The following is a 22321-nucleotide window of genomic DNA, read 5'->3' as shown; positions in this document are numbered from 1 at the left end:
CTCTGGAATCCTAAGACAAAATAAACTCTTTCTTCTATCACATGCTTTTGTTCATGGTGTTTTATTACAGCGTCAGAAGAGTAACTACTACGCCCCCTTTTAACAGGCTAGGAATGACGGCAGTCTTGTTCTTCATTTTGAAAGGAGTATTTTCAAATAAGAAATCTCTCCCATCTTTTTCAATGCTTTGTTTTATTATAAATAGGTGTTGTCTTCAGTGATGTTCTGTGGCCATTGAGGTAATCCTGTCTGTTCTGTTGTGAGGAATTAGGATTGAGATTTAGTGCATAGAGTTCCTTAGGGTAAGCCCACATGTTCTTAGAGTAAACTCATTGTGCTCACAATGCACTGGTTATTGTTAACCTGGATGTCTGCATCTTTGTTCCTGGGTAAAATTAGCTCATAATTTTTAGAATTTCATGTTTTGTCTATATTGGGTAACTAGAGTGTGCTGCTTTCAGGAAGTAGTTACAGATAATTGTTTTTTCTTGAATGTATAAAAACATGTTTGTGGATATTTCATAAATATCCATTTGTAATATGTAACCTGATTATATTCAAACATTTGAAAAATAAATTAAAATTTAATTTAAAAATAGTGCAGCAAAATTTGGGAGGAAAGAAAAAAAAGAGTCTGTGAAAGTAGTTGATGTCAGAGCTCAGAGTGGGGGCCCATGAGTTTGGTGTCTGTCTAGAATGCAGAGTTGAAAGTCACCCTCTATGGCACAAGGACTCAGAGGATAGTTTAGGCTAGAGGCCTGTTTCAAACACTTCAAATTGTTACCTTCGGAAAGATAAATTAAATCTAAACTCTCATTGGATAATAGATGAGCAGTGGTTGATTGGAATGAAATTTATTTAAATTGTATTTTTTAATTTTATTTGATGATGACAATGATGTTAATGATATATATTATATGTAATTTATTTATTTATTGTTTTTTTTGAGGCAAGCTTTCTCTGTGTAACAGCCCTGGCTGTTCTGGAACTCACTCTATAGACCAGGCTGGCCTTGAATTCACAGAGATCCACCTGCCTCTGCCTACTGAGTGCTGGAATTAAAGGCATGCACCACCGCCACATGGCTATGTTAATGATTTTTAAAGACAAGGTTTCACTATACAACCATATTAGCGTTGAACTTGTAATTCTCTTGCCTCAGAGCTCTAGTGCTAGGATTAAAGGTGTGTGCTGTCACTCCCGCCTGGCTTTTTAAATAGATATCACATTTCAGAACACATTCCTTTTTCAGTGCAAGAACATCATACTTCAGCATTCAAAATGATTTCCAAATTAGCCCAGACTCATCCCATGTTGGTTTCATATGCTTTGAGAACCATTTTTACATCATAAAGTCTTAGTTACTTTTCTACTGTTATGCTAAGACACCATGACCATGATAACTTATAAAATAAAGCATTTAATTTGGGGCCATGGTTCCAGAGGGTTAGTGTCCATGACCATTATGGTGGGGAGCATGGCAGTAGGCAGGCTGGCAGGTAAGAGGCTAGAGCAGTAGCTGAGAATTTACATCTGATCCACAAACATGAGGCAGAGAAAGAGAGAGTTACCTGGGAATGGTGTGTGATTTGAAACCTCAAAGTCCCACACCCAGTGGCGCACCTCCTCCATCAAAACCACACCTTCTAATCTTTCCTAAATAGTTCCACCAGCTGGGGACCAGACATTCAAACATATGCCCCTATATGGCCCATTCTTATCCAAACAACCATAGCACCCAACATAAATAAGTGACATATGTGTCTCATGGTCTCAAAGCTCAGTCATAGCAAGGACTAAAGGATAGCCATGATACTGGGCATGCACATGCTGGCCACCACTACAAAATTCAGCTCTCTACTTATTCTCTTTCCATCACTCTCTCTAAAACAAAGGTGAATTTTTTTAGGCTGGCTTTCATTCTTCCTCCTCAGTCTCACTAATTACTAAATTAATTATTTAAAATTTTCATGTCTGTATATTATAGGTTGAGCCTATGCCTCATCCTATCACCCTACCCTCCCTTTACTCACCTCTTCTCATTCATCCCCTTTGCCCCCCAGTTTCACTTCTGCTTTCATGTCTTATGTACATGCGTGATTTTATGTATCTATATAATGTCCATGAACCACAAAGGAGAGCACACATGTATGGTATTTGTCCTTCTGAGACTGACTTCATTAACTTAATACAATCATCTCCAGTTGTACTCACCATCCTGAGAATAGCATGATGTCATTCTGTTTTATGGCTAAAACAAACCCCATTGAGTATACAAAACACATTTTCTTTATCCATTCCTTCATTGCTGGACACCTAGGCTGGTTCTATAACTAGCCGTCATGAACAGTGTTCTGTGCTTTGTGGACATGGGGTCCTTAGGTAAATACCCTAGAGTGGTATAAAGTGTTATACAGAAGATCTAGTGTTAGCTTTTTGAGAAACCACCATCCTGATTACCACAGAGGATGGGAGTTTATATTCCCGCCAGAATTGCCTAGTATAAGGGTTCCCTTTTGTCCATATCCTTGCCAGAATTTATTGTTTATTTTTTTTTTTTTTTTTTTTTTTTTTTTTTTTTTTTTTTTGGTTTTTCGAGACAGGGTTTCTCTGTGTAGCTTTGCGCCTTTTCCTGGAACTCACTTGGTAGCCCAGGCTGGCCTCGAACTCACAGAGATCCGCCTGGCTCTGCCTCCCGAGTGCTGGGATTAAAGGCGTGCGCCACCACCGCCCGGCTTATTGTTTATTTTTTATTTAATTACTTTTATCCATTTAGTGTGTGTGTGTGTGTGTGTGTGTGTGTGTGTGAGAGAGAGAGAGAGAGAGAGAGAGAGAGAGAGAGAGAGAGAGAGAGAGAGAGATGCCGTCCACTAACCATAGCATGCATTTGAAGGTCAAAGGATGACTTTCAAGAGTCAGTTGTGTACAATTCTTTCCACCATGTGGGTCCGTGGGATGGATCTCATGTTGTTAGGGTTAGTGGCAGTGGTCTCTCACAGTTCAGGCCACTTATTGCTTTCTTAAGGACTTGTTCTGTCTAGGATGAGATGTGAATCTCAGCGCAGTGGAATGGTTTCGAACTGCATTTCTCTAATGGCTAATCAGGTTGAAAATTTTTTATGTTTATCATCCCTCATTAACTGACTTTTTCTTGTGGAACGTGTGAGTTCTGTGCCTTTGAGTGTTTTAAAGCCACTGCTGAGGAAGTTTGGGAAGTGTCTCTATCTCAGGTCCCTTTGTAACAATAGCCAAATGTCTGTTTTCGCTGTGAGGGGCTCTGATATTCTGACCACGTTCTCTTACTGAATCTAGAAAATGGCCTTCTTTTCATTCACAGAAGAATTTTCCCCAGAGAAACTTGGATAGGCTCTCGATCAAGAGTCCCCAATATTCCTGATATCCAAGATCATATTTGGTACTTCCCTTGGCTTCCTTCATCAGTCTAGTGAACAGCTGAAGCATATGTAGGTTAATCTTGACTTAGGGCATTCAGCCTTCAGAACATGCCTGCTAAGCAAGCTGACTTTAGGTTGAAAATCACATCTCTCTGGATTTAATCATTTTTGTAAAAGCCTATAATGGGGCAAGAATGCCCCTATTGGATACTGTAGCTAATACATAAAAGTCCTGGGTGGGTTACTTCTTTTGGTGTAATTTGCAAATGAGGTCCCATAAACTCCCAAACATTACAGGCTAGTGCCAATTATCTAGTTCACCCTTCAGAACTTGATGGTAAGGACTCTGTGACTGAAGACACCACATATTTGTGTCATAGAACATGGACAAATCAAGCTGGTGCTGATCTAGAAGCTTCATCGCTACTGACTAGCTTTCATAGTGCAGGCAGATGTTTTACACAAAATCCAAGGAGTAAGGTAATCACCAGTCTTACCCAACTGAAAAACCCTGCAAGCTATAATCATCTCTAGCCTGGAAAGACATGCCCACTAGTGCAACAGTGGCATTAATGTCACAGAAGTAACCATCTTCTGATTGGATATAAGTCCTCCTCTACAAGATAAACCCATAGCTGGTACCATTATTTGACCAAGAACCCACTACTAGACAAGTTATGGACCCTAAAAGATCTGTTACTATTATTCTGCTAAATGGACATAGTATTAAATAGACTTTTAATGATGTGTTGTTATCCCATACATCAGAGCATCTGTTGACCCTCATCAGAGAAGTTTCTATTTCCAGGAGGGTAATTAACATGGAGACCCACAATTGGTCAAGGTGCAGAGAATAAGTGACTAAGTGGCACTCAGTCCTAAATGGGACATCTATTTCATACCCGCTCCTCCCAATGGAGCACTCAGTCCTAAATGGGACATCCGTATTATACCCCCTCTTCCCAATGGAGCGCTCAGTCCTAAATGGGATATCTATGTAGCTGGAGTTTTCCTGCCTGGCCCACAGTCAGGACAAATCTCTATCACCTGCCAGTCCCACAGCCCCTCAGACCCAACCAAGTAAACATAGAGACTTATATTGGTTACAAACTGTATGGCCGTGGCAGGCTTCTTGCTAACTGTTCTTACAGCTTAAATTAATCCATTTCCATTAATCTATACCTTGCCACATGGCTCGTGGCTTACCGGCATCTTCACATGCTGTTTGTCATTGTGGCGGCTGGCAGTGTCTCTCTGACTCAGCCTTCCACTTCCCAGCTTTATTCTCCTCCTTGTCCCGCCTACACTTCCTGCCTAGCCAATGGCCAATCAGTGTTTTATTTATTGACTAATTAGCAACACATTTGCCATACAGAACATCCCACAGCATATCTATATCATACTCCTCCTCCCAAGGTTCAGGGAGCATTACAAAAGAGGGGGTAGTGGGAATGTAAGAGCCAGATGTGGTAGATGACTATAAAGAACACATATCTTCAACAACAAAGAAGCTACAATATGACCTCACAACAGTTATGTCACAATATATAAGACCTATGCAAGCTCATATCAGATCAAATCCAAGCAAAGAGAGGTAGGGTAGGCCAAGGAGCTTTTGGCAATTTATAGCTTCCAGGAGAAGGAGAGTCAGTTTTCTTCAAGAGTGTAGCCCCTGGTAAATTGATGATGCTCCATTGGAAGGCCACATATCCAAGAACATGTTGGTAGTACAAATTGGACTTGATGGATTGAAAAATAAGAGACATAGATAGAGATAGAGGTAGAGATAGAAGATAGACAGACAGACAGACAGACAAACAGACAGAAAACATGAAGTTGGGTGGGTAGGGAATGGGATGGATCTGGGGGGAGATGGGGAAGGGAGTAAATTTGATGAAAATACATTGTATGAGATTCTCAAAGAACCAATCTTTTATAAATTATTTTTAAAGTAAAATAAATAAATAGAAATAAAAATGGGAAATGCATTTCTAGCCAGGCGCTGGGTGGTAGGGGTGTAGAGATGGCTCAGCCAGAAAAGGGCTTGAGTGCAAGCATGGGGACCTGCTTTCCAATCCCTAGCAGTCACACAAAAGCCAGATCCAGTAGCATGCATATGTAAGCCCAGTACTGGCAACAGGGCAGGCACATGAATCCCTAAAACTCACTGTCCAGTCAAACTAGATGAATCTATGAGTTCCAGGTTCAGGGAGAGACGATCTCCAAAGTCAGGTGGGGGGCAGCTGAAGAACAGACCTAACATTGACCTCTGGCCTCAGCACATACTTGTATACACACGTGCATGTATACCCACAGATACATGTGCACACACAAGTTTATAAACCCATAGAAAACACAAACATGTATACACGTCCCATACAAATGAGTGCTGAGGTGCCTGCCCCAAGATGTGGTGCTAACAGTTCAGTTATTATTGAGAATTTAGAAGAGTACAGAGTATCTAAGATCATGCTAGCTCTCGTGTTAGTACTTAATCTCAGAACACTTCTCTAAGGTTGGCGGTGATATTGATAGCAGCTTTTAGATGAGGAGACTGGTGAGTAGATCCAGTGAGCCCCTAAATAGGACATAAAGTGGAGGTACCCAAACTCCTAATCAAAACTGCCTGTGGGTTTGAGTTTGTCTATGCTACTGGGCAAGCCTTGTAATGTTAGGAAGGTCTTAATGATTCTGACAAATTACTTATACACTTACTAAGTTTGCAGGTCTGAGGATTAAAACCATGGCTTGGACATACTAGGCAAGTGCTCCACCATTGAACTCCACTCTAGTACTTAGAATTGTTTGTATTATATGTGACCAAAGCTCTTGGCACTTAAGACTAACTGACTGTAGATTTGGTTACAGTGTGGCCCAGCATTTTAATTCTTTGCTAAAAAAAAGTTAAGATGAATGAAATGATCCTGGGACCTTTCTAGGATCCCATGAACACTCAGAAAGTCTATGAAGTATATCTCCTCAGAAGCAATTTACCTGCCTGCACTTGACCTCCAGACAAAGGGAAATTGGTTTAAATTGTACCAGAAGGATTTGGGGTGCTCAAGAGAATGTTTTCCTGGTAGGAAGGTGGTGGTAGTCTAACAGGGAGCTTTGAAATCTCTTTGCCCAGAGCTCTGAAAGAAGAAGGTCGGCCTCCAAGCACTGTAACTAGCAGTGGGCTCTGCCTGCCCAGAGGCTCTGCACAAAGTAGGTTATAGATTTCTTGCAGCCAAGTGGTCCTACTTCTCAGTGATGTTAACTCCATAGTAACTGTTCAGATTTACAGTCCTGGTTAGTTATCCGCAGCACCAAGCTGTAAGACGTGTGTTCAAAAGGGAAGAAAACATATCCTCTCTTCACAGACAAAGGTGAAAAGGACAAAGGACACTCAAGGGCTGCAAGGAAGGGTGCACAGGGTGGGATCAGCTTTGGCCTGAGGCTCAGCTGTGAGATTCCTTGGGTTTTCTTAAGGCTCTGCAGCCACAATCCCCACTTATTCTGGCTCTTCCCTCCAGGAGACCTGCTCGTTTCTGAGCAAGAATTTCTTACCCTCTTGTAGACTCCTCCTGTCTTCTCTTCCTCCCTTCCCAATTCTAGTCCCCCCAGCTGCAGATGGCCCATGGTGGCTTAAGGTATGACAAATATCAGTTCACACTGGAGTACTCCTGAGGCCTTTACTGTGCCATCTAGGAGCTTGATCTTGCTGGTAAGGGTCATAGACACTCAGCTTTGAGAGAAGAGGGCTCCTCAGCTGAATGAGCAAATGCAACCTGACCTTCAAGGGAGAAGAACAGAGCTAGAACCGGGGCTTGTTACAAAACATGGCAGCATGGTGGTGAGCTGATGTACCCTCTAGTCCACTTGTCCAAGAAGCCAAGGCAAAAGATGGCTTGAATCCAGAAATTTAGCATTAGCTTGGCAACATAGAAAGACACCCATCTCTTGTGGAAAGCTGTCAATCATTTATCCATCCTTTATACACAAATACATCACATATATGTGCATATATGAGTACACATATATGAAAATGATAAAAGCTTTGATGTATTTTGTTATTACCACTTTTCTATAAAATGACTAGAAAATAAAAATCCATATTCAGATATGCTCCAGTATTTCTGTAATATTAACTACAGTGGTGGCAGTGATGGTCTGGGAGTGAGAGGATGACAAAATGTCTCAATAATCAAGAATCATGAGATTTAATTTGTAGTCGTTGAACTCTGGAGAGTCTCTCACACTAGCAGTGTTTATCAACACCAGGACTGCTGACACAAAGAAAGAGTTTTCTTTAAAGTAAGAGGCTAACTTTAACTAAATATTTGAGCTTTTGTTTTTCTGAAAAACACCCCCATGCACACATTAATCGCTTGTTCATTTCAGTTATTTTTTTTTATTTTTGAGAAGCTTTTCTCATAAAGCCATCACCCATTATCTCATAGCTGAACTTTACTTCTGATACATCTTTTAACTTCATGTATCTCACAGTTTTGGAAAAATCGGAAGGATGTGTGTGGGGAGCACATGAATATTTGTATATGTGAATGAGTGTGTGCATGTGTACCATCTGTGGGTGTCTTAGATGGGACTTCTATTGCTATGAAGAAACACCATGACCATGGCAACACTAATAAAGGAAAATATTTAATTGGGGATGGCTTACAGTTCAGAGATTTAGTCCATTATCACCATTGGCAGGAAGCATGGTGGCATGCGGGCAGACATGGTGCTGGAAAAGGAGCTGAGAGCTCTACATCTTGATCCACAGGCAGCAGAAGGAAAGACTGTGTGTCATACTGGGTGTAAGTTGAGCATAAGAGACCTATAAGTCCAGCCCCTAGTGACACACTTCCTCTAACAAAGCCATAGCTGCTCCAACAAGGCCATTTGTGCCACTCCCTATGGGCCAAGCATTCAAATACTTGAGTCTGTGGGGACCGTACCTAATCAAACCACCACAGTAGGTACCCATGCATGTAATAGCCAGAACTCAGCCTTGGGAATCTTCAATTACTTTCCATCTTACTATTTAGAAACATTTATTTTTGTATTGTCTGTGTGTGTCTGAGTATGTGTTTGTATGTGAGTGTGTATGTGTGTGTGTGCATATGTAGGTGTACATGTGGAGGTCAGGGGACAGCTTTCAGGAATCTGCTGTGTGAGTCCTGGGGATCAAACTTATATGGTCAGGCTTGGTGGTCAGAGCCTTGACACCCTAAGCCATCTTGCTGGCTTTCTCCACCTTTTTAAAACAAGGTCTCTCACTGAACTTGAAGATTAAAGTACATGTAGTCTTTGGAAGTGACTTGGGATCATTCTAGCTAGAATTCCTCCTTCCTTCCTACTTCCTTAGTTTCTGCTAAAGGTCTTGACGATGTTAGGATGAACCAGCTCATCCTCTGTACTTCTCACTTCCATTGCCAACTATTGAGCAAGAGATGTGTGGTTTCTGACTACCAAACTGGAGTGTGGCTGGCTATTTGTATTTCCAAATTTGAGCTGATAAAATGACATTAATAGGCATTGATTTGCCTTCTCCAAATCCCATCAACACAGCACTACCAAGCTCACCAGGTTCTACGGAGCCGATGTTTTCAGACAAAGAGTATAGCTGCTGCTTACTTCCTGCTGTTAGAGCTTGAAATGCTTTCCAGTTTCAGCCCATGGGCTTTATGGAGCCATGTGGTATTTTGACAACACCATATTTCCTCATTACTGTTTCATGGAAAGCCTTATCTAATTGGTCTTTTCAGAATGGTTCTAAAAGGTTCTTCTAAGGAAAGAAGAGACAATGAGTTATAACAAGTTCTCCTGTCTTACCTGTGTCTTTAATGATTTATAGGTTAACTCTTCCAAAAGTCCTGAAACTTTTACATATAACTATGGACAACCAAGTCATTCTGAAGCAGGCAGAAAGAGTCTCAGGAGAAGGAAGTATCCAGGAAGATATACAAGGAAATAGTCAATTCGGTCCAGAAAATTGTGTTCAGTTAGTGGCAGCAACTAGCTAATATTTTCTAAATAAACTCACTCACGGAAGTGACCTATAGCTGACCAGGGGAAGGCATTCCCCACTGCTACTGCCGTCTAATTCATAGGGACAGAAGCAAGCCTCCAGCCTGGTGTTCCCACAAGTTGAGGAGGGAGCTCACAATGTGCGGGTGCCTCTAAACCTGTGTGGGCTCACTTTTAAAGGGAGGTCAGCAGTCTTGTTCTCCTCAACAGTGTGCAGCACTTGGCGTCTTAGGGCACCTTCTTGTTTTCCATCCTGTGTTTTTGCAGTCTTACTTTTATTAATTTCTTGATCCACTTTCTAAATTTTCCTAATCCTGGATTCGTAACTGGTATGTATTGGCTCACAGATAGGGACTGGGGGAAGTAAATTTAATACAGCATAGATTCCAAACTGAGCTCGTTTGTCTGAACAAACATAGCTCAGTTCATAGAGAGGCTGTGACTGGAAGCTTGTGCTCCGCAGAACACCTAAAGAACAAATACGACATATTGTAGTAACATGTATGTGTTTGTGCTTGTTTGCATATATGTGTATGCACACGTGGGTACACGTGGAGGTCAGAGGACAACTTTAAGTGTTGTTCCTCGCGTGTGTTGTTATGAAATAGTCTCTCATTGATCTGAAACTAACAAAGTAGACTAGGCTATCTGGCCAGTCAGCCCCATGGCTCTGTCTGCCTCTGTCTCCCTAGTGCTGAGGTTACAAGTGTCTACCAGGGCAGTGTGCTTTTGAACTTGAGTTCTGCTGTTTGAACTCATGTCCTTGACCTTGTTAGGTGAGCACTTTACCAACTTAGTTATCTCCTCAGCCCCAGACACAGATTTTTGAAATAAACTAGTCAACAAGCTTCTTCTCACTACGGCTACCATGATACTTTGCTTTGATATTATTCTAATTATTTTCATACAGAACTCTCTGGAAATTCTAAGTCATGCACATAAGCAAACTTCATTGTTTCCTCACATATTCAAGGGAGTTGATATAGTTGCTTAAAACAAGACACATGTATAGCATTTGTAAAGTCTAAATAATAGCATTTAAATGTTCTCCTTACTGTTTCATCACAGTGCTGCCCATGAGCCCTCTGTGTCGCTAATGCATAAATAATCTAGACGTTGACTCCTATAGATGGCCCTCTTCCTGGAAATCACTTTCTCTCCAATGAAGGAGGCTGAAGAAAGAAGTAAAAGGTGTCATGCTCCTTATTGCAGACATATCGTATTGCTTTTGAATGATCACAGCTTGTTGCCCCAATTCCTTCTACAAAAAAGGCTTCCCTAGGTCAATAGTACTGAGCTAGCCCAGGTGAGCAGCCCGTGAGAAAGGAGCACTCCAAAGGGCAGTTTGCTAACAGAGCAAAAGATCTGAAGAGGACAGGACGAAGGGCCGGGAGTGAGTTGCAGGCACCCAGTACAGCTGGGTGCGCTGTAGTGAAGGGACAGAAGGTAAAGTGCATGCTGTGCAAGCCTGAGCGAGCACTGTGCTCCATCCACAGCATCCACCTAAAAGGTCAGAAACCCCAGAGCTGGAAGAGTGGAGATAGGGGCTGCCTCCTGTCAGCCAGCATAGCCTACGAGGAGAATTTCAACCCAGGTAGAGATCCTGCCTGAAAAAACAAGGTGAGGAACAACATCCAACAATCTCTTCTGTCTTTCCCATGCATGTGAAACACTCACACATGCCCACAGACCCATAAAAACAAATGAAAGAGAAAAGGGGGTGGGGAGGTGGATTTTCAGGCTCTGTGGCAGGAAATGGAGCGAGGCCCGGACCATGTTTGCTCTGAGTGATTTCCACGCCTCCATCCCCTCTGAGGAGCTCTCGTTAATGGGTCCCCTGACTTCCCAACCCCCAGTAGATTTGTTCCTCTCGTCATACATTGAGGAACTCCTGGCTCTATATAAGTTCCCAAACCTGCTGGGATCTCTCTGACTTGGACAAAGATGGACAGACAGACAAGGGGTGGGGTAGGGAGTTCAAATATTGATCTTAAATTCAAGCCCTTTGTAATGATCCCTCAGATGGCCATCTCAAATTCCAGGACAGGAAGGAGGTTGACCAGCACCAGGCAAAGATCACAAATGATGTGTGAGACTAACTCCCATCGTTTTGGAGTTGTCTATGCCTTGTTGATTTAAAAATATTTTTAATTAAAATATTTGGAGGTGGTGAATTTATCTGGGAGTAAAATGCTTGCCTTGCAAGCATAAGAATCTGAGTTTGCTCTCTAGAACTGAGGTAAGAATTGACATGGAGGCATGTCCATGATCTTAGTGCTAGAGAGATGAAGATGAGCAGATACCAGGGCCCTTTGGTCAGCCAGTTAGCCATCTTGAAGGGATCCAAAGCAATAAGAGATCCTATCCCATAAAACGAAGTGGCTAGTCCCTGAGAAATGACACCTGGGGCTTTCCCCTGACTTCCACAAACAAGCACACGTGGCACACACACGCACACACACATGCACGTGAATGCATACACGCACAAAAATACACACAGTTTATTTTGAATGCTCTTAGAATACTGATCGTGAGATTTAGCAGATTTTGATTTTCAACAGATCCCTGATTTCCTTCCAAGAATGTGGGGATATAGTTTGAGAAGTAGGAACACTTTTGAGTTGCCCACAGGAAAGTGACCTTCTACCTACATGATGTACTTTTAGAGCTGATTCATCCTTATTCATAGGGAATATTTATGCACTTATAATAATCCTTTTCAGAAACACCTAGGTAGATCACCGAAGTTCTCCAGTCAATAAGGCTAAAAAGATTTTTATTGTGATGAGTTTTTTTAAAAACAAACATAAGTAAAATGCACCTGTTGTCTGAAAGAATTTTACTACACGAAAGATGTTTTTGATACATAAAACAGATAAGTTCGTTCAGTCTCTGAGTCCACCTATCATTGAGAGATCATTAAATTTTTCCATCTATGGAGGACAGCATCATGGCTCAGCCCTGATTAGAGACAGGTGATTCAGTTGATCAGTCCATCTGCTCTTCCTGTGGATGCGATTTGATAAGATGTATTGACTTCAATATCACTTATTTTGATTTGCCACAGGACTTGGCTTTGGTTTTAACAACTGGACTTGTTTTTGTAGGAATAGATTGGGAAAATTGAAATAGATCTTGATGTCTGATGCTCACCAGCCACTTAAAGAGCTTAAGAAGTTAAATGTAGCATACAGAGATGGCTCAGATATCACTGCTCGGCAGCAGAGCATTCTTCAGATTTCTAGAAGTTAGGCTGACAGAGAGAGGGGGAAGAGAGAGAGAGGAGAGATACTTTACAATTTCTGATGATTATCGTGGAATTAGATGATGTGTTGTGGCTTTCAATTCCTGTGACAAAATATTTGATATACTCGACTCAGAAAGATGAAATGTTTATTCTGGCTGTGGGTTTAGCCATGTCTTTCTCATGGTTAATTCCGGCTGTGAGTTTAGCTATGTCTTTCTCATGGTTTATTACAGCTGTGCGTTTAGCCATATCTTTCCCATGGTTTATTCTGGTTGTGGGTTTAGCCATGGCTTTCTCATGGTTTAATCTAGCTGTGGGTTTAGCCATGACTGTCTCATAGTTTAATCCAGCTGTGAGCTTAGCCATGGCTGTCTCATGGTTTATTCTGGCTCTGGGTTTAGCCACAGTTGCTTTGGCTTTCTCATCTTGGGCCTATCACCAGGCAGTTCATCTTGCTGGGGAGCATGGGGTGGCATGGAACTATCACCATATGACAGTTGAGAAGCAAAAGGATAAGTAGGTCTAAAGAGCCCCTTCAAAGGTCCTCCCCTATATCCATCTTCCCTGTACCAGGCCTCACCACCAAATGTCCTATCAGCCGGGTGGTGGTGGCAACACTTTTAATCCCAGCACTTGGGAGGCAGAACCAGGCAGATCTCTGTGAGTTCAAGGCCAGCCTGGTCTACAGAGCGAGATCCAGGAAAGGCTCCAAAGCTACACAGAGAAACCCTGTCTCAAAAAACCAAAAAAAAAAAAAAAAAAGTTCCTATCAGCTCACAGCTGAGGGCAAGTAAGGGCAAGATCAGCAAAACCCATGAGTCTTTACAGGATATTTATGAACTGAATGAAGGCACATGGAAATTAAAGAATCCATACATTGTTTGGGTGGAATACAGGAATAATTAGCAGAAACAGTCTTGTTGAGAGACTGTGATACTGAAAAATAGTTTGACTTACAGATTCTTTTTCTCCTGGATGAGAAGTGAGCAAAATTATATGATCACACCACACTTTATGGGGTGAGAGTCCAGATCTGTATAGTATTCCCTGTCTGATAATATTATACTCCATCACTTGCAAATAAAGATTTATTGGGACATGGCAATGTTCATTCATAAACATATTACGTATGACAGACTTTGTGCTGCAGTAGTACAAGTGGTGTGGCAGACTGCGTGTCAACCACCTAAGTCTCTACCATCTGGCCCTTTGTCTGCTCTGTGTGCTAATACCTGCTTCTGCAGTCATTTGAAGGATTTATGCTAGGCTTATTTCTCATAAAAATGTAAAGTCTGGTGGCTGGCGAGGTAGCTCAGCAGTAGAGTACTTGCCTAGCATGTGCTAGGCCCTAGACTTATTCCTTGGCACCACAAGGAATAAGAAAGAAACAATATTATATTAAACTCAGTATAAAGTTTAATGTTACTTTTTTTTCAAGATCATCATTAGACATGAGAATTATGGTGTTTCAAAGTAGGAAATGCAAGCGTGAGCAGTCTTGTGTGGATTCTCTCCCCTCTGTGAAAGCTAAGATTCTAAATTCTCTTAACCAGTTATTTTGACAGCAGGTAATCTTGCTGACAGGGTAAATCCACAAACGACAAAGACGACTTCAATAGCATTTCTCTTTCTAACTCTTATTTGATTTCTAAAGAAGCATAAATTAAGAACCAGAGCAAGCTGATCAGTGCACACCGAGCTAAAAACTGTGGTTTTTAACCCAGGGATTGTTTACTGCATGGACTATCACCATTGCTTCTATGCACAGGAATGCCCCCACTTCCCCCTCCTCCACAGTTTCTAGCCCAGACTAGTGTCAAGATTCCTATATAGCCAAGACTGGTGTTGAACTTACGATCCTCTTGCCTCTACCTCCTGAGTGTTGGGATCACATGTGTGAGCCACCATGCAGGCTTTATGCACTGCTGGGGCCAGACCCAGGGTTTGTGCCTGCTTGCCAAGCACTCTACCAAGGGAGCCAAATCTCATGGCGGCAGAGATGCCTGTTAGAGAAACTGTCTCATCCCTCTACCACCCCCAGATGTAAGCTCAGCGTCCTGTGCAGAGAGCAGGCCTTCCCACCAATGCAGCCTCTCGTCTCTGCCCTCCTGTCATCTCAGAGCTGCAGCCAACCCCTGGTGGACCTGGGTACCAGATACGCTGCTGCTTCATCTCTCACACCTCACTCTTCTCATCTGTTAAAGGGAAGGCTAGTGACTCCAACCCAGGCTGATCACAAAGCGCTCAGGCCTATGGAGGGATTCCTTTTAGAATATTCCAGGTGGAATGTCTGAAGTGGCTGAGGGCCCTTGTGAACTAATAAAACTAATCACCTTCTTAAGGAAACATTTGCATTTCTATATGGATCGAAGGAATATCAGATTATTCTTGGAGGAGTGACTCTCAAGCATGTCACTTTCTGAGGACAGATTCCCTTTCTAATGTCCTTTCCTCCTCCTTCTCCCCTCTCTCCCTCTCTGCCTGATCTTCCTCCATCAAATCACTGTCTCCCTTTCTCCCTCTCTCTTCTCACATTCTCTCCTCCTCCCCTTTCTCCTCGTCTCTCTTTTTCTCCCTAAAGGATGAGCACATACTTGAATTCCTTTCTTCGCTGAGGCAGCACCTGGCACATTCTCCCGAAGCCCACAAAGCAGCTTTATGTCCTGTCAGCAGTGGGAAGCCTAGCAAGTCCTAACAGCAGCCCTGCTGGCAGACAAGCAGGTTCTTACCTGGTTTGTCTCCACAGAAGCGTGTGGGCAAATGCAATTGACTGTGGTTTTGGAAAGTGTGAGGAGGATAGAATCGCAGCCCAGCTGAGCATGAAGCAGCTGATGGATGCACAGGGAGCCAGGGCTGGTTCTGCCTTGTTTCCCGTGTCTTAGTCACCTGGTATGACGTCATAGTCATATACTGTGAGCGTAGAAAGGTAAGTGCTAAAGGGGCCAGTGTTACATGGGTACACAGTGAGATTGTGGAGCAGCACTCACTCTGATGCAGGCCTCCAGTGGGTGTGGTTTTGTCACAGAATAATTGAGTGATTGTGAGCCACCATGTGAGTGCTGGGAACTGAACGCAGGTCCTCTGCAAGAGCAGCCTGTGCTCTATTCCACTGAGCCATTTCTCTAGTTCCTGAAGTGTTCTTAAGGACATACTTCCTGTTGCTTTGTCTTTCTTTTTTTATACTAAAGTGAATTATTTCCTCACAGTGGGCATTTCAACCAATTTGTAATTATATACCCTTGCAGTGAATTTGAGGAAAATGACCTAACTATAGCTCAAACAGGTGGTCACTGGCCATCCTTGATTTCAGCTTTGGTCAGTGGATGGCTTTGTCTGGCCTCATAGCAGATCCAGCACCTTTGGACACAGCCCATAGCGCAAGGTCAAAGCCTGCACGAGTGACGTGGACCCAGTAATGTGCAGAAACAGGTATGATGCTGCTCACCTACAATTCCAGCACTCTGGAGGTGGAGGCAGGAGGATCCCAAGTTTAAGGTCATCTGCAGCTGTGTTTGAGGACAGCCTGGACTTTGTGAGACCCTGTCTCAAAATACAACAACAACAACAACAACAACAAAGCCCAGTTAGAACTACACTTCAAAGGTGTGACATGATAGCCCCTGTCCCAAGCCGACACAAGTGAGAACTATAACCATCAAGGGAAGAAAGATGATTAGAGGACTTACTGCTGTCTCCATATTTAGCTAGGTTTTAATCAGTTACAGTTAAGGTGCCCACCATGCATCTATGTACTGCCACGCTTGGCTTTTTATGTGGTCTGTGGGCTCCAAGTCATGTCCCCCTGCCTGTGTGGCAAGTGCTTTACAGCCTGACATCTGCACAGCCCTCTTGTTCCGTGCATCATGGGATTATTCCACGTGCCAGAGGGCAGCCTGTATTTCAGTGGTCATTATTTGATGCTCTTGTTCACTGTTTTTGTAAACAAAAGGCAGCCTTCGTGCAATCACAGACATTTTAGTGAGCAGGAATGGTCTAAAAAAGGTTTGTCTGCATCATGTCATCATCCAATCTTAGTTCTTTTCTCGGTACGTGTATCACAGTCTCCCGGCTTGAAATCACAAGATCTCCCATTCTTGAAAAGGTCTCCGTAAGTTAAATACAAGCGGAACTGATACCATTGTCCTCTCACTGCCATCGGATGTCCTGCTTCCTGCTTTGAATTTGGCATATTCCAAGCAGTAGAGGTAGAGAACGGGGAGAAGAGCCCCTCTTCAGTCAGGGAGAACCAGCGTTTCGTGGACTGGCTTTGTTGGCTAATCTGGCCCACTGCTTAGTTTTATAAATAAAGTTTTACTGAACACAGCACTCCTGTTTGCCGGCCAGTTGTCCACAGCTGTTCTCCTGCATCCATGGCAGGAGAGTTGCTATAGAGACTCCCAGATGCTAAAACCTGAGATAGTCATTGCATGGCCCTTGGCAGAAGCCGTCACTGCGTGGAAACACGGAGCAGCCAGCTAGCTGAGCTCATCCTCAGCTGCAGGGCACAGCTCAGTTGACATTGCATCCTAGATCTGTGCAACACTGAGTTACTAACGTCTGAGGTCACTACTGCAGCTTCATGTTACAGCTGAGGGATGGCTTTAACCAAATGTCCTGAACTGTGAGGTGTTTTTTTTTTTTTTTTAAATACTTTTTCCTGAAGTCGTTCTAGAATGGACATAATTCACCTTCACATGTTTTTCATCTTAGTTGCACATTGTAATTTACGATACATGTTACTGGTTGTTGATAACTCGACTGTTGACTCTGGTTGACTGCTGTTGTCAAATGGTTCTGGTTTTATGCTCCCACAGTTGCAGCTGTTGGAGGAACCAGGGATAAGGGAATTTTGGCAGTGTTTTGATCCTGCTTCATTTTTTTTCTCCCCTCAATGTGTTTTTGTTTAGAAAAACTAAAAGTATGGCCATCTTCAACTTCCCACAAGACTGGTTTGAATCTTTTCTCGAAGCTTGTATATACCATGCAATGTTATGCTATACTAGCATTAATGAAGACTAATAGACAGATTCTCAAATATTACTGAGTGCCATTGATAAAAGTAGGTCTGCCTGATTTCCCCGCCACAGCTGACTTGAGGGGTGGTAGCAAAGGCAGAGTGTCTTTGGCTTTAGCTGTTATAGTTTTATATTGTAATTTTAAAGAATGGGACTACTCTAAATGAAGCAGAATGATAGTTATCCTGCAATGTACTGGAGAAATGTTAAGGTTCTAGCAATTGTGAGTATAACAAAATGGAGCATAGCATACTTATTGTATGAAAGATCAATAGGACATTAAAACCAAGCACAGATTGAACAACCCAAGAGAGGCTGCCAAGATCAGGGTGGGTGTTTCAGAAACCAAGTATGTAAAAGCATGTAAAAGCCTATGTGTCCATACAATATTATAAGTAGTTCCTATGTCAGATGTCTGGCTGAGAGATTTGGCACCGAACTCAGTCTTGAGGAAAAAATAGTGATCTAAATCATAATAGGAGACTACAGATTTTGTTTTCATGGTCACACTGTTAAATATATGTTCAGGGAGATTTAAGCATGGGCTAGTCAGTGGCGGGAATCCAGAGAGCAGAAACACCCCATCAGAGGTTCTGCAAGCAGCCTTCCTAGGACCCTGTCTCACTCCACCTTGGACAGGCTGCATTCGATGGCCTTCTGTGAATCAGTTTTCTCCTCCCTTTTGACTTAATAGCTGTAATGTGTTCATCATGCACTGCTCTGATTGGTACCTATCCCATAGGAAGTCTCAAGTAACCGTATTAGCTGCTTCTCCAGTATATAAATCACAGGGAGAGGACAACTCACCTGAGCAGGACACATGGCACTGAGCACATGGGCTATTTTTAAACACTCCAGATGACCTAAGTAATGATTGTAGAAAGATGTAAGAAAGGGTCTGTGGATACGTTTCAGTGGGTGAGGCACTTGCTATACAAGTTCAGATCCCCAGACCCATGTGAGGCCAGATGTGGCAGTGCCCGTCTGCAATCCCGGTAGTCCTGCAGGAAGAAGGAAGGGGAGACAGGTATCCATCTCCTTCATGTTCCCGGTCAGCCAGCCTAACTCCTAGAGTTGTAGGCCACTGAGACACCTGGTCTCAAAAGACAAAGTAGATGGCTACATCTGAGGTTATCCTCTGACATCCACACCCGGATGCACATACGTGCACACACATGTGCAAACATGTACATACACACACACACACACACACACACACACACACACACACACACACGAGGAAAAGCAAAACAAAAAAAGAACAGTCTGAACAGCATAAGATGCATGGGAGGAATCCCTTAAATACTTGATTTTTAAAGAAACCAAGTTTTACCAGGCCCCAAGGAACATTTAATTCCTATGATAATAAGAGAATAATAATAAGTTTGAAGGCTTCAAAAGGTTTGACACTTGTGAACCTCACAAGATGGTACTGAAAGGCAAACCACACACTCTCACTGCATATGAGTGAGATGAAACACATGGCTGTAGACCACACCAGATAACTTGTTTAAGAACTAATAGAGTGGAAGGATCAGTGGGAGGCTGACTGCAGGACCCATAGTAGTAGGAGACAAGGTATCGCCACTGCTCATATTTCCAGACTGGGGAACATTTGCATTTAAAGATTTACTTTCAATTGAGTGTTGGGGGGTGCAATCCAAATGCAAGTTCTTGTAGGAGTTAGAGTTATTGTATTCCCTGGAAGTGGATGCTAGGAACCCAACTCTGGTCCTCTGCAAGAGAGGAAATTGTTCTGAACCACTGATCCATCTCTACAGCCCTTGGGGGCATTTGTCAAGAGTTCTTTTTGATAAGGTGTTTTATCAAACTTGCACATGAAACTTGTTGCATACCTCAAAGTTTATCTTAACTGAAGTTCCTAGAGAAAAATGGAGAAAGATTCTACATCACAGAGTTTCCTTTCCAAGAATGTGAGACTCAATAAACACTAACAGTGGGAAACACACTAACAGAATGCCTGATGTCAGTGAGATGGAAAAGTCATGTCTGGGTATGGATATAGTGACACGTGAGAGCGAAAGTTCCTCATCTACAACTGTGAAAGGGAGAAAGAGAAGTGCACATGCTGGCACCATTCATAATCCCTGTCTTTGGTAGGTGAGAGGCAAGCAGGAGGATTGGGAGTTCAAGGCCAGCCTGTATTAAACAGCAAGAACTTGTAATAGATAGATAGATAGATAGATAGATAGATAGATAGATAGATAGATAGATAGATAGATAGATGGATGGATGGATGGATGGATGGATGGATGGATGGGTAGATGGATGGATGGATGGATGGATGGATGGATAGATAGATAGATAGACAGAGACAGACAGACAGACAGATAAATAAAGTCTACAGTAAACTAGGTACACTTGTGTGATGTTTTATCAGAACCTGAAAGAGATACCAACTACAGGGACTTCCTAATAATGATAAGAACAAAACAAAGAACCATGATCACCTTTGCTGATGAACAGTGGCCTGAATATTCTCATAAGGACAACAGAGAATGAAAGGAAGCAGGAGCCTTCACTTAGCTGTGGAGTTGGCATTTTTTATTGCCTTTTCAATATAATAGCACACCTATTCACAAAATCATTTGAACTGAAAGAAGAAATAGATGACTCTTTATGCATTGATGATACCCAACATTAGGAGCTTTCATACCCCAGCCAGTAAACACAGTGTAAAACAACCACAGTTTCTACGCAGCAATCCAAACGTTTTCAGGGATAAATTTAATAAAGGTAGTGGATCTACAGTGTGTAATCAGAAAGCAATCCTGGGACCAGGGGATGAGAGATCAGCAGCCCCATCCTGGGTGAAAGCTGGAGGGCCTTCTCTACAGTGGGATTTTCTTTTCCTTTAAGAAGAAAAACATCATAGAATAAATTTTCACATGTGGAAAAAAGGAAGAGTAAAAGGGAAGAACTAAATAAAGGAGTGGCACAGGACTGTGTTCCTGGGCCATGAGAGTAAAGCGCTTACAAGCATCAGTTTGTCAAAGTTAACCCATCAGTGCAAACCAACTCTAGTAGTCTAAGGGACTTTCATTTTTGGTAAAATTATTCTTATTTTTTGAGGAATGAATATGAGTGAACAGCTATGAAGATTTGCAAAAGAACTAAGAGCCAGTAAAATGAAGCATGTTATGAATCTCCAACAGTTAAACAGCGTATCTTAAACCAGTTCCATTCCTAGAACCCACATATAAAAGCTAGGCATGGGTTCACACTTCCGGTCCCAGCAATGGGTTGAGTGAGGCAGGCAGTCCCTTGAGGCTTGATGAGCAGCCAGCCTAGACAACTATAGAGCTTTAAGTCCGATAAGAGACTGGTCTCAGAAAAGAAGGTGGACAGCCCTTGAGAATGCCACCCTGGGTTGACATCTGGCCTCTATAGGTGCGCACACACACACACACACACACACACACACACACACACACACACACACCCCTCACACACCTCATACAGGGGAAATTTGTCAAGACTGACAGCAGCCCAAAGCCTCCAGTAAGTAGAGAAGAGGACAAAGCAGGGATTTCAGAATGGCAGATGACTAATGTAAACAGTTTTGGAAACCTAAGAACAAACTCAGGAAACCCAAGTTCCAGTTTGCATGATTAACAGATGGGGAATCAGACAAGACACGGTCTTCTTCAAGCTGAGAAAAAGTAGAATACCACCATGTAAAATATTTCTTTTCCATCTCATTGTCAGAGGCTAAAATGGATGATCCTGATGTAGGAGGATCAGGTGACAGACATACTTCCTCTGTAAACTGATTAAAGCTTTGTGAAGAGTATCTTGAAGTTTCACGGCAGGTCTTTAGTCCAGACATTTCTTCTGCAGGAACTTCTCTCCTGGAAAATCCCCCATCATCTCACATGTGCAAATATGTATTGTAGCATCCACTACTTTTTAACAGAGTTTAGATGGAATGAAGACAGAAAGCAAGTAACAGTGAGAAATCTAAGTGTTCATAAATAGTTTGGTAAACAACTCTCACCCTGTGTCCATGCCATGACCAAGTCCACAATCAATGGACAGACAGTGGCATGTAGACTACAGAACAGAGTGCCGCATGATCCCTGTTTATATGGAAGTGGAATAGCTCATGCACACGTGTTGTGAACACTCTATTGTGTAATATTATGTACACATTACAGAGGGCACTAAGTCCCCATTCGTATGTTGAGACCCTAACTTCAGTAGCACATAATGCAACTGTGTTTGATAGCAGAGCTCAAGACATGACTGAGTTTGAATGAGGCCATTAGGGTAGGCCTTGCTCTAATCAGAATAATGTTCTTAGAAACTTGGAAATGGAAGCTGCAACAGAAATGCTACAGTTTAGGAAAGGACAGTGAGGAAACAGTGAAGGTAGTCACCTGCCAGCCAAGAAGAAAGGCTCCAAAGGAACCAACCCTGCTTAAACTTGGCACCAAGATCTAGACACAGTAACCCTAGATTTCCAGTCTCCAGGACTGCCCTAAAATAATTCCCCATTGTATAAGGAAGTAGTTGAGGTGCTTTGTCACATCAGCCTAGCAACCCCACAGTATATGTGTGTAAATGCATGTATGTTGTGTAATGATTTGTGTGTGTGTGGATGTACAATGTTTCTATATAGACACAGT

This window comes from Peromyscus californicus, unplaced genomic scaffold, assembly GCF_007827085.1.
Source record: "Peromyscus californicus insignis strain IS unplaced genomic scaffold, ASM782708v3 Scaffold_8__1_contigs__length_139910024, whole genome shotgun sequence".
Taxonomy (NCBI): Eukaryota; Metazoa; Chordata; class Mammalia; order Rodentia; family Cricetidae; genus Peromyscus; species Peromyscus californicus.
This window is presented reverse-complemented; position numbering follows the sequence as displayed.